Here is a 14,228-nt window from a genome sequence, read left to right as displayed (position 1 = left end):
ATACAAAACAATTATTCTTTTGGTAACAAAAGGTATTTCTATTGTTTTTGTGTTACATTTCTTTTGATGAAATGTCAATGACTCTAGATACTGTCATCATTGTCCCTGAGTCCCCTTTATTCTTAAAAATTACAGAATTTTATTTGCCACTAGAATGTGTGATATGGCATGGATAATAGAAAAGGAGAGAATGAAAGGACAAAAAAGGAATATAAGTTATGATTCCATGCTCAAGTGACTTCCATGACCCTAATTTAGTAAAATATTTTAGAGTCATAATTAGCATCATACCAATGAGATTTTCACCCCAGGGCACTACCATTTGGGGATGGAGATATGTTTTCTCTACATAGTACTTCCCTTTGTAGGTCTATTTCTGAATTCTTCTATAGGAACACATCTTCCCCTTCCTAGTTCGTTTGAGCAAAATTTAACAATTCTCAAGTAGATATACAGTCTGAATCTTGCCCTTAAAAACAATCACCATTTGTTTTTATTCTAGGTTTAATAATTCATATTAAGACTCTGGTTGGTAAATTTTCAGCACTTTGATATATACCTAATAAATGCACATTAGTTTTAAATATTTTAAAATTTTTCATGGATCTGTGGTTTTGACAGTATTAGTTATTCCACCAATTAGGATTACACAACTGTGGCTAAAAGGATCATTTTTGAGAGTTGTGATAACTAAAATAATTCCTACTCCTGAAGCCAACCCCATTTTTAGTTAAGTTGGTCTTCAGACAACTGAAGTCCATAACTAGATGTGCCAGAAGTCTTCTCAGCTTGGTAGTAGTTGTAAGTTCACATTCATTCTACTAACAAGATCTTTAAAACCTGAAACGTTTATCACCTGAAACTGAGACATTATTTGGATTTATAGTTGAAGGGCACCTTAGTGACTTTTGGGGGGGGATTAAGTGACTTGCCCAAGGCCACACAGCTAGGTAATTATTAAGTGTCTGAGGTCGTATTTGAACTCAGGTCCTCCTGAATCCAGGGCCGGTGCTCTATCCACTGTGCCATGTAATCGTCCCCTTAGTGACCATCTAATCCATCCTTCTTCCAACCCTCATTTTACATATGAGAAGACTGAGCCCTCAGAATTCACCAGTCTAGTTTCAAACCCAAGTCTTATATTTCTAGATCCAATACTCATTCAGATAGGCCTACGCTGACTTTGGTCTCATCTTCTTTTCATAACATTGGAACAGCTATGCATCCAAGCATCAAACCTCAGGACTGTGGTAGAAATAGCATTAAACTTAAAACCAAAATGAAGAAATAATACAAGTTCATAGTTGGAAGGGATTTTGGAAGCCAGTGTGTACCTGAGATTTCCCTCTATAAGTAAGTTCTCCAATCTCTGTTTTAAAGACCTCTGGTGAAAGAGGTCCCACTACCTATTGAAGTAAGCCATTCTTTTTCCATATAACTCTAATTTAGATAACCCTCTCACTAGAGGACTCCAAGGAACAGCTGAATAGCAGTTTGTTGGGGGGAAACTAGGTGGCTCAATGAATAGAACATTGAACCTTGAGTCAGGAGGACCTGAGTTCAAATCCAACCTTGGATCCTTAATATTTGCCTAGTTGTGTGACCTTGGGCAAGTCACTTAATCCCATTGCCAAAAATAAAAAAAAATTATTCTATAAAAAATAGCTGCTTGTCAAGAAGTTGTGTATAGCATGAATACTCAGCTGTACTAAATCTTTGAATTCTGAAAGAATATGATTCTTTATTATAAAGTTTTTCCTGATAAAGTCAAAAATCTGCTTTTCTGAAGTAATAAAATTTTGTACCCAGCTCTGCCTTATGGGAGCAAACAGAAATAGAACAAGTCTAGTCTAATCTTTTTCTCCACATAATAGCACCTCCGTTACATAAAGACAGTTATCATCTGTTATCACCATCATCATCATCATCTTTATCATTACTATCATCATCCTCACACTCTTCCTATGCTGTCCTTAGATTTCTTTTTGTTGATATTTCATTTTTCCAAATAAATATTATGAAAGTTGTTCAACATTCATACATATGCCTATGTATATTATTAAGTTACAAAATTTCCTTCCACTATCCCTTCCCACACCCTCCCCTCAGGGGCTAACAGTTAGTTTAATATTGTACATACATATTTTTGATAAATTTGTTTACAAATTAGTCATTTTCAGTATGAGGAATTAGGGATAAGGGAAAGAAATACATAAGAGATATTTTTTTTAAAAAAGTGAATGGAGTGTTCATGAGACTGAAGTTTTTTTTATTTTGTTTTGTTTTGTTTTGTTTTTCTTCATTTGGATAGGGACAGCATTGTCCATAACTGGTCTAATAGGGTTGTCCTAGCTCTCTGAACTTCTGCGAGCAGCTGCATCCATCACAGTTGATCATCTCACAATGTTGTTGTTAATGTGTATATTGTTTTATTGGTCCCACTCCCTTCACTCAGCATCAGATCCTGTAATTCATTCTATGCATCTCTAGAGTCTGACTATTTATGGTTTCTTATAGAACAATAATATTCCATAATATTCATGTACCATAACTTGTTTAGTAATTCCCCAGTTGATGGGCATCTCCCCAATTTCCAATCTTTGCCATTACAAAAAGAGCTGCCATAAATATTTTGAAACATGTGGGACATTTCCCATTTTTTACAATTTTTTCTGGATATAGGCCTAGAATTAGAATTGCTGTATCAAAGGGTATGAGCAGTTTTAATTTCTCTTTGGGTATAGTTCCATATTGTTCTCCAGAATGGTTGGATCAGCTCACAATTTCACCAGGAATGCTTCAATGTCCCAATCCTCCCACAACCTCTCCAACATTGATCAGTTTCCCTTTTTGTCATCTTAGCTAATCGAATTAGGTGTGAAGCAAAACAACTTCAGAGTTGTTTTAATTTGCATTTCTTTAGTCAATAATGATTGGGGTACTTTTCATATGATTATATATAGCTTTAATTTCTTCAATTGAAAACTGTTCATATCCTTTGACCATTTATCAGTTGGGGAATGACTTGCAACCTAATAAATTTGATGTAGTTCTCTATATATTTTAGAAATGAGACCTTTATCAGAATTCCCAACTGTGAAGATTGTTTCTCAGTTTTCTGCTTTCCTTCTAATTTTGGCAGCACTGATTTTATTAGAGCAAAAACTTTTTTTTAATTTAATATAGTTAAAATCATTCACTTTGCAGCTTATAATATACTTTATTTCTTGTTTGATCATAAAATTGTCCCCTTTCCATAGATCTGATACACAGAGTAATTCTTGGTCTATTAATTTATTTATAGTATTGACATTTATGTCTAAATCCTGTACTCATTTTGACTACTTTTTTAGCAGAGAGTGTGAAGCGTGTGTCTATGCCCAGTTTTTGCTGTACTATTTTCCAATTTTCCCAACAATATTTGTCAAATAATGAGTTCTTATCCCAGAAGTTAATATCTTTGGGTTTGTCAAAAAGCAGATTACTGTGGTCATTTACCACTGTTTCTTTTGAACCTATCCTAATTCACTGATTAGCTCAGAAAGTATAGGAGAGAAGAGGTATTAGACTGACTACCAAGCTGAAAGTCTACCGAGTAATTGTGCTGACCTCATTGCTGTATGCCTATGAAACCTGGACAGTGCCAAGGCCATGTCGGGAAACTGAATTGTTACCATTTAAATTGACTTTGGAAGATTCTGAAGATTACCTGGGAGAAATTACTAGATACTGATGTCCTTTCAAATGCCAAGCATTCCAACATTACTACAGAGAGTGCAACTATGATGGGCTGTACATGTTCAAATGCCAGATTGTATGCTTTCCAAAAAAAGCTATTTTATGGAGAACACACACAGGGCAAGCATTCACAGGGGAGTCAAAAGAAGAGATACTGAGACACCCTGAAATTGAAGAACTTTAGAATTGATTGTATAATATGGGAGACACTGGCACAGGACCACTCAATATGGCATGCCCTCAACAGTGAGGGTGCAATACTCTATGGGGAAGGCAGAATTGAAGTTCCTCAAATAAAACATGACATCCATAAGTTTAGAGCATCCACCCCAGTGTTCACATGGACAATTTGAGCCCAGTCTGTGGTGAAGTATTTCAAGCTTGCATTGGTCTGATCAGCCTCAGGAGGACACATTATGATGTCTCAAACATAGTGATGCAATTTTGGTCTTCTGTGATAATGAAAGACAAGAATCAATCCACTGATCCATTATTCTATTTCTTAACCAGTACAAGACAGTTTTGATGACTATTGCTTTATAGGATAGTTTTGGATCTGGTAGAACTAGGCCACCTTCTTTTACATTTTTTTTTTCATCAGTTCCCTTGCTATTCTTGTTCCAGATGAATTTTGTCACTATTTTTTCTAGTTCAGGAAAATAATTATTTGGTAGTTTGATTGGTATGGCACTGAATAAGTAATTTAATTTGAGTAGAAATGCCATTTTAATTATATAAGCTCTACCTAACCATGAGCAACTGACATTTTCCAGTTATTTAGATCTGACTTTATTTGGATGAGAAGTACTCTTTAATTGTGTTTCTAGGTTTGTCTTCGGAGGTAGATATCCAAGTATTTAATGTCTATAGTTACTTTAAATGGAATTTTTCTTTCTATCCTTTGCTCTTGGGCTTTCTTGTTCATATAGAGAAATGCTGATGATTTGTGTGGGTTTATTTTATATCCTGCTACTTTTTTGAATTTGTTAATTGTTTCAAGGAGTTTTTTAGATGATTTTCTCAGGTTCTCCAAACAACCATCATATCATCTGCAAAGAGTGAAAGCTTTGCTTCCTCATTGCCCATTCTGATTCCTTTGATTTCTTTTTCTTCTCTTCTTGCTAAAGCTAACATTTCTAATACTACATTGAATAGTAATGGTGATAATGGGCATTCTTGTTTCACCCTTGATCTTACTGAAAATGCTCCAAGTTTATCCCTATTTCATATAATATTTTTTGATGTTTTAAATAGATACTACTTATTATTTTAAAGAAAACTCCATTTATTCCTAAACTTTCTAATGTTTTTTATAGGAATGTTGTTGTATTTTATCAAAGGCTTTTTTCAGCATCTATTGAGATAACCATTTGATTTCTGTTGATTTTGCTATTGATATGTTATTTCCTAATGGAGTGTTTCCTAATATTGAACCATTCCTGCCGACCTGGTATAAATCCTACTGATTATGGTACATTATACTAATATCAACTTGCTGTAATTTCATTGCTAAAATTTTATTCAAAATTTTTGCATCAATATTCATTAGGAAATTGGTCTATAATTTTCTATGTCTGCTTTGGTTCTACCTGGTTTAAGTATCATCACCATGTTGGTGTCATAAAAGGAATTTGGCAGAACTTCTATTTCTTAAATAGTATATGTAGAATAGGAGTTAATTGTTCCTTCAATGTTTGATAAATTTCACTTGTAAATCCATCTGGACCTGGAGACTTTTTCTTAGGAGGTTTACTGATGGTTTCTTCAGTTTCTGATATGGGGGTATTTAAGTATGTTATTTCTTCTATTAATCTGGGCAGTTTGTATTTTTGTAAATATTCATCCATTTTATTCTGGTTATCAAATTTATAGGCATACAGTCCAGCAAAGGGGCTCCAAATTATCTCTGATTTTCCTGCATTGGTTTTTAGATCATCTCTTTCTTTTTAATCAGATTATCCAAATGTTTATCTATTTTATTGTTTTTTTTTCATAAAACCAACTCAAGTTTCATTTATTAGATCAATGATTTTCTTTCTTTCAAATTTATTAATCTGTCCCTTGATTTTCAATATTTTTAATTTGGTATTGAATTGGGGATCTTTAATTTGTTCTTTTTCTAGCTTTTTTAGTTGCATACTCAATTCATTGAAATACTCTTTCTATATTTTATTCATATGAGCATTTAGAGATATAAAATTTTCCCACAAAATTGCCTTGGCTGCATCCCAAAAATAAATATACTATCTCATTATTATCATTTTATGGGATATGATTATGGATTATTTCTATGACTTGTTGTTTAATCCACTTATTACTTATAATCAAGTTATTGGTTTCCAATTAGCTTTTGTTTTCTCTTTCTGTGACCCTTTATTACATGCAATTTTTATTGCATCATGGTCTGAGAAGTATGCATTAATTATTTCTGCCTTTCTATATTTGATTATAAAATTTTTATATGCTAGAACATGGTCAGTTTTGGTATAGGTGCCATGTACTGCAGAGAAAAAAAGGTATATTTTTTTCTATTCCCATTAAATTTTCTCCAGATATTCATCATATCTAAGTTTTCTAAGATTTCATTCACCTTAACTTCCTTCTTGTTTTTAAGGGGTTAGATTTATCTAGTTCTGAGAGAGGGAGGTTGAGATCCTTCATTATTAAAGTTTTGCAGTCTATATCTCCTTGCAATTCATTTAGCTTTGCCTCTTGGAATTTGAATTCTATACTACTAGGTACATACAAGTTTAGTAATGATATAGCTTCATTACCTCTATGATACCTTTTAAGAACATGTAGTTTCCTTCTTTAGACCCTTTAAATGATATCTTAGATCAGGATCACTAACCTTGATTTTTTTACTTCAACTGAAGCATAATATATTTTTGTTGTATCCTTTTACCTTTATCCTGTGTGTATCTCTCTACTTCAAATATGGTTCTTGCAAACAACATATTGTAAAATCCTGTTTTTTAATCCACTATGCTCTTTGCTTCTGTTTTATGAGACAATTAATCCCATTCACATTTACAATTAAGATTACTAATCCTGTATTTCAGGGCAGTTAGGTGGCACAGTGGAGATATCAGCCCTGGAATCAGGAGGACCTAAGTTCAAATCCGGCCTCAGACACTTAATAATTACCCAGCTGTGTGACCTTTGGCAAGTTGCTTAACCCCATTACCTTGCAAAAAAAACAAAAATAAATAAATAAATAAATAAAACTAATCCTGTATTTCCCTCCATGCTATTTTTCCCCTTTCATAGGTTTCTCTATCATTTTTTCTTAATCCTCCTCAACAACTTTAACTTTTCTTTTAAAATTTAACTTTCAGGGCGGCTAGGTTGCACAGTGGATAGAGCACTGGCCCTGTAGTCAGGAGTACCTGAGTTCAAATCTGGTCTCAGACATTTAATAATTACCTAGTTGTGTGGCCTTGGGCAAGACACTTAACCCCATTGCCTGGCAAAATCCTAAAAAAATTTAAAAAATTAAATTAAACTTTCAGTTTATTTTCACTTATACCTTCCTTCCCTTTTCTCAGTCCCTTTTCCCCTTATTTTTCCCTTTCCCCCTCCTTTCCCCATTCCCTGTAGAGTAGGGATACATCCCACAGATACTCCCTGTGGGAATGTATCTTATTCCCTCTTTGGACCAAATCTAGTGAATAGAATTTACTCAGCATCCAAACCCTCACTTCTTTTCATCTAAAATTAAAAATCTTTGTGCCTCTTCACCTGGTATTATTTATCTCTCAATTACTATTAATCAGATGTTATCAATTACAGCTTGATTAATTGATTGCTTGATAGGTTCAAATGTTAACAAAGTACAATAACAGATTGATTGATTGCTTAATTATTTGATAAGCAGCATTGCCTCAGTCACTAAGTACCCTCCCTTTTCTGTCTCATTAGAAGAAAAGTCTTGAATTACATGAAATTATAATCAGTTTTTACCTTAACCCCCTTTCAAGTACCCTCCAAGGACACACAATCCTCATAAGCCAAAAGATCATCCAAAGACAAATCACTTCAAGAACTATTTGCACTCCTCCCCCCAAGTATATTTTCTCCCACAATTCCCCCCCACACACCCAAAGTACTTAACCCTTTGTTAAGCAAAGTATGAATTAAGTCCAACCCAGATTTAAATAACTATAAGAATCTCAAAAGGTTCTAAGTACTGGGGACCTCTCACTTAAGAACTATACTACTGATTGTAAGTTATGGGAGACATTGACTCAGGACCATCCAGCTTATGATGCCATCATCAGAGAAAGTGCTAAGCTTTGTGAACACAGCAGAATTAGAGTAGGTTAGAAGAAACTGAAACACTTAAATTTAGAGTAAACACCCCTGTTTTTCATTAGGACTTTTTGTCTCAAACATAGTGATGTTATCTTGGATCTCTTCAATGGAGAAACAAGATCCAACCATACCCATATCCTCTTCAATTATATTTGACCCTTTAATAATTCTAAGAGAAGTACAATTCTCAAGAGTTATAAGTGTTATATCTTCCCTTTTAGTGACGTATACAATGGTGGTCTTGACTAACATTTGTTTTGTTTTGTCCTTCCCCTTTCTATTTACCTTTTTTATGCATCTCTTGAATTATGTATTTAGCAATTGAATATTCTGTTCATTTCTGGTCTTTTCCTCAGAAAATTTTGGAATTTCTCTATTTCATTGAATGTTCATCTTTTCCCCTGACAGTATATGCTGAATTTTGCAGGGTAGTAAATTCTTGGTTGTAATCCCAGGTCCTTTGCCCTCTGATATATGGTAATCCAGGTCCTCTGGTCCTTCAATGTTGAGACTGATAGGGCCTGTGGGAGTCGGATTTTGTTTCCTTTCCTGATTGTTTCCTTTGTTGCTGCTTGTAGTATTTTCTCCTTTATTTTTGATTTCTGGAATTTGGTTATAAAAGCCCTTAGAGTTTTTATCCTGGGGTCTCTTTCTGGTGGGTTCTGTGTATTATTTCAATGGCTATATTCTTGTTCAAGCAGATTTGGAAAGTTTTCCCTGATAATTTCTTGCATGATGTTTTACAGGTTCTTTTTTTTGATCTAGGTTTTCTAGTTGTCTGTTGATGATTTGTAAATTATTTCTCCCAGATCTATTTTCCAGGTTGTTTGTTTTTCCTTAAAAGTGCTTTACATTTTCTTCAATTTTTGCAGCCTTTTTATTTTGTTTGAGGGAATCATGTAGTCTCATAGCTTCATTGATTTCTATTTGTTCAATTCTAATTTTTAAGGAATTATTTTCTTCAATTAGCTTTTGTGTTTCTTTTTCAAGTTAGTTATTTTTGCTTTTAATGGAGTTGATTTCTTTGGTCAATTTTTCATAATTTTTCTGCATGACTCTCATTTCCTTTTTTTCCATTTTTTCTTCTTTCTCTCTTCTTTGGTTTTTAAATTCCTTTTTAAGTTCTTCTATGAAATTTTGGATTTGAGTCCAATTCATAGACACTTTTGAGACTTCCCCTGTGAGAAATTTTTCACTGATTTCTTCTTCTGACATGGCATTATCATCTTTATCTGCAATGTAATTTTCTATAGCGAGTGCTTTTTTAGTTTACATTTTTTACTCATCTTTGTTATTTTAGCTCTGCTCCTGAGGCATAGGGAGTATAAATTCAAGTTTGTTTGTTTGTTTGTTTGTTTTTGGCTGGGGCTGGGGTATGATCCCTGGCTTGTCACTGGCCAAGATGTTGCCTATGCAGTCTAGGCTTTACCTTTGCAGGGGTTTATTTCTTCCTTTATGTACAGGTTCTTCCTATGTAGTGGTTAGTTCCCAACCCAGGTCTGTCTTTTGCCCTGGTGTTTCCAGGGTTCAGACTTTGTTTGGAATTGGGACCCTCCCTGATGGCTTGATTTCTAATTGTCAGGATTTATGCTGTTGTCAAGTAGTTGAATCCTGGATGACAATGTGGCTTAAAGCCTCCCACTAGCTTTTTTCCTTCTCCAGCCTTGCTTGGTTTTATTTCTACTTTTCCCTATAGATCCTCCATGATGTCTACCATTGAAAACTTCTTTGGATCTTCTCTTTTTCTTGGTGGGATCTGTAACTTGAATGTTAATTCAGAGGCTTCATTTATCTTTGGTAGGGAAAAAACATCCAGGAGCATGTTAACTTCACACTGCCATCTTGGCTCTGCCCCAGAAGTCCTGACCTTAGACTTCAAACCTCTTAGCTAGATATCTCCTCTTCTATCAACTCTTATATGACGTGGTCTCTTCAGTCCTCAGTATTATTTTCATCCTCTGGCTTATCAGTGTTCTTCCTTAAATGTGGCATCTAGAAGTGGGAATAATATACCACAAGTGGTCTGAACAGCAAACATATGGCAGGTCAGTTTCCTCCTTTATTCTGGAAATCATGACTTTTTACTATAGCCTAATATTACATTGATATTTTTGGCTGCCAAAGTTTTCAATTTATCGAACTCATATGATGACCCTTCAATACAAAACATGCTCACATCTTTTCTTTTTCAGATGAACTATCTAGTTATTTTCCTCATTAATCTTCTACTTGTGAAATTAATTCTGCATAAAACAACATTAACCCCTATTATAGGTCATCTTAGTAGATTTGTTGCAAAATTCTAACTTGTTGGGATCTTTTTTGGAACCCTACATTTTTCCCAATATATTTGGCATCCATTCCATCTTTGAATCATCTGTAAATTTGGAAGTTATATCCTCTATGCCTTTATTCAATAATTGATAAAATTCTTAAATATCCCATGATAAACACATATTTCAAGGATACTCTTTTACATATCACATTCCAAATTGGTATTGTCCAGTTAAATGTTCTTTGGGTAGAATCATTCAACTAGCTCTGAATTCATCTAAATATATTATCATCTTACACTTATTTCTCCATTGTATCTACAAGAATAGAAAGAAAGACTTAGTAAAATGTATCACTAAAATATAGGTAGGCTATAGCTATAGAATTCTTCTGATTTGCCAGTCTGGAAATTCCATGAATGAAAAGAAATTAACTCTTATTAATGAAACTTCACTGGTTCAATGAGATTGCCAAGGATTTTTATTTTCTTCTTTGAAGACAGGAGTCAGTTCTCAATAACTTTCTTCTGAGTCTTGGAAATGGCAGTAAATGGAATCATGACTAGAATCATTGTGAGGGAACAGACAAATCCTGACACAGAGAGATAAAAATAAATAGAAATGATATTTCAAGGTAGTAAGATTATCTTAGATGAAGGAAGAAATCAAAAACAAAGAACAATCAAGTAATCAACAAGCATGATTTTAAAAGGTCTTCTATATGAAACAGTTCCTTCCCTGAAGAAGCTTATATTCTATCAAAGGAAATCACATATGCATTGCTTATATGAGGTGCTGCATTTTCTTTTTTGTTTAAGGTTTTTTGCAAGGCAAATGGGGTTAAGTGGTTTGCCCAAGGCCACACAGCTAGATAATTATTAAGTTTGAGACCAGATTTGAACCCAGGTACTCCTGACTCCAGGGCCGATGCTTTATCTACTATGCCACCTAGCTGCCCCAAAGTGCTGCATTTTCAAAGAGAATCAATGACATGACTTAAAGAGGTTGAGTTGAACAAAGTTATTAACCTCATTCTCTGAGTCATTGATGTTGAATGGCAAGACAATAGTCAGGATGACTAGCAAAGACCCAGGATGAAGTGGGCAACTATGGCATTTTCTCTGTCTGACCAAGCTCTAAGCTCTTCACAGTACCTGCTTCAGTGATGCTTCTTGGCTGTTACAACAGTTGTCATCTACCCATTCTGTTGGGGGAAATCTTCACATGCTTGGAGGAGATACACCTAACCCTCCCCCTCAAAATCACCAACCAGTGTAGAGCCTGTTGTTTACTCATAACCTGGTTTAGTCTCCATTGAACACCCCCTTTAACTAAATAAGGGAAAAAAGACATTTGGAGACATTAAACACGAGAGTTCTACCAACTGGAGTAATCAGGGAAAAGTCCATGTGAAAGTGGAGCTTGATCTGTGATATGAAGTAAAATAAGTATTCTAAGTATGGAGGGGAGGATTGAGTGCATTCTTACTACAGAAGCAATCAAAACAACAAAACATAAATTCATTTGAGTAAATATTTATTAAACATCTAATGGTGGAATCCTAATAATGTATAAGATTATAGTAACTGCCTTTATGAGTCTTATAATTCAGTACTTGTTTATGCTCCCAAAACTAACTGTCAGAAGTTGGATTCTAATCCAGGTCCCACATCTCTCCAAAATCATTCCGCTGTGTAATGGAATATAGATTTTTCTTCTCTTTTCCCTTCCTATTTCAATTGGTGATCTCATCAGCTCAGATCAATTTAATGATCGTCTTCAAGCTAATATGTCTCATATCTACCTTTCCTGCCTTAATCTTTAATCTTTCTGCTGACCTCTAATCTCAAATTTCCAACTGCCTTTCAGCTATCTTGAAGCAGAAATCCAGTAGATATCTTAAATTCAACATATCCCAAAACTCATCTTCTCTCCTAAATGTTCTCAACCTCTTCCTATTCCCTATTACTATAAAAGGCAACACCATCCTTTTAAGTTCCTTCTGCTACCTAGGCCTCATCCTCAACATCCTCAACTCAGACCACCCACCCCCAATTTTTCCTACCTCCCCTCCCTCCCACCATATCCAGTCTGTTGCCAGGTTCTATCAGTTTCTTATTTACATCTCTCAAATACATCCCTTTCTCACCTCTGACACCATCAGCATTCTTGTTCAAGCCCTCATCACCCCATGTCTAGATTGTTGCAGAAGTTTGCCAGTGAGCCTGTTTGCTGCAAGTCTCTCCCTACTCTAATCCATTCTTTGATTAGCCACCAAAATGTGGCTAAAGCACAGGTCCAAAAATGCCCCACCTACTCAATAAATTTCAGTGGCTCCCTACCGCCTTCAGGTTCAAATACAAAATCTTCTGTCTGGTTTTTTAAAAGTTTCATAACCTAACTGCCTCTTCTCATATTTCCAGTCTGCTTAATTCCCACACATACTCAGATCCAGTGACACTTGCCTCCTTGCTATTTCTTATACAAGACACCCCATTTCTTAACTATAGTAATTTTTCTGACTGTCCTCCTTGCCTGAAATGTTCTCCCTTCTCAACTCTGTCTACTACTGACTTAACCTGGCTTTCTTTAAATCCCAACTAAAATCCCATATTTTATAGGAAGCTCTTCCCAACTCCTCTTAATTCTAAGTGGTTTCCTTCTTTTGATTATTTGCTAGTTATCCTGAATATAGCCTCTTTCTACAAATTTGTGTGTTTTTGTCTCCCCCGTTAGACTGAGAACTCCTTGAGGGTATAACTGTCTATCTCTTTCAGTACCTCCATTGCTAAGCACAGTACTTATGTTAAATATATTTTTATTGAATTACTAACATTAAATACATTTTTTCCTTTTTTTGAAGGAGAAGCAATTCTAGGACATTGATAAATGTCTATATAGATGGGTTTCTATATTCTCAAGATGGGGTTTCTCCAGTGACTGTAAAAAAGATAAATTTTCTACAACAAAATGGCCAGTGAAATATGGAAGTAATAATGGGAAAAGAAATTGGATACCAAGATTAAGTTTAGGGAAGTCAAAAAGAACTACCTGCAGTTTTTCTAACCAAAAGAGGGGGGGATAGTACTTACTTATATTAATTTTTCTCATAGGACTTTGCAAATTTTTAAAGTTCTATAATTCCTTCTGGAGACTCAGTTCTTCTATTTCTAGCTCCTGGTTTGGAACTGCCTTTAACCACCTAGGACTTAGCTTTTTTAAAAGCAGGGAAGGGGGATAAAGAAGTTTTTCACTTACCAAATTCTCCCTTTCCCTTCTGACTATCAGGTGTTCATAATTAATAAATGAATAGGGATTTTTTTTTACACTGAGCTTGAAGCTTTGTTAATACTGTTTGATTTCATTTTGATAATGGGGCTGGAGTATTTGTCAAAGATGAACTTACCTCCTACATATGAAATACATACAAAGTAGATTACAGAGGAACAATAAGCATTCTTTATCCATTGAGATTTTCCTATGGTAGATGGCTGTGCTATAAACTTTTTAAAATGATTGCGATATCTTGCAGTATTGCATGAGAACCATGGAATTATGGCAAATAGTACCAATTTTAAAAGTTCATTTGAAAAATTGTTATGAACCTTCTTCACTTCTTGTTAAATAGCCCTTCTTGGTTTCCATAGCAGCCCAATGACCATGGCATTCTAACTGGACCTTCACCATGCTTGTGGCATTCTATAGTAAAAACAAAGCCAAGGCCAGTATGAACTGAAATAAAAAAGATTCTTTAGTACAGTAAGCTATCCAGATCTTCCCAGGACTCAGAACACATAATAATGCAGAAACAAAACTACTTTGTCCCTTAAAGCCTTTCTGGCCAATAAATTGTGCCACATCAAATAAGTCAATTAATCTCTAGGGTTTTATTCTATCCAAAGG

The sequence above is a fragment of the Macrotis lagotis genome, chromosome 5 (assembly GCF_037893015.1).
Source record: "Macrotis lagotis isolate mMagLag1 chromosome 5, bilby.v1.9.chrom.fasta, whole genome shotgun sequence".
Lineage (NCBI taxonomy): Eukaryota > Metazoa > Chordata > Mammalia > Peramelemorphia > Peramelidae > Macrotis > Macrotis lagotis.
This window is presented reverse-complemented; position numbering follows the sequence as displayed.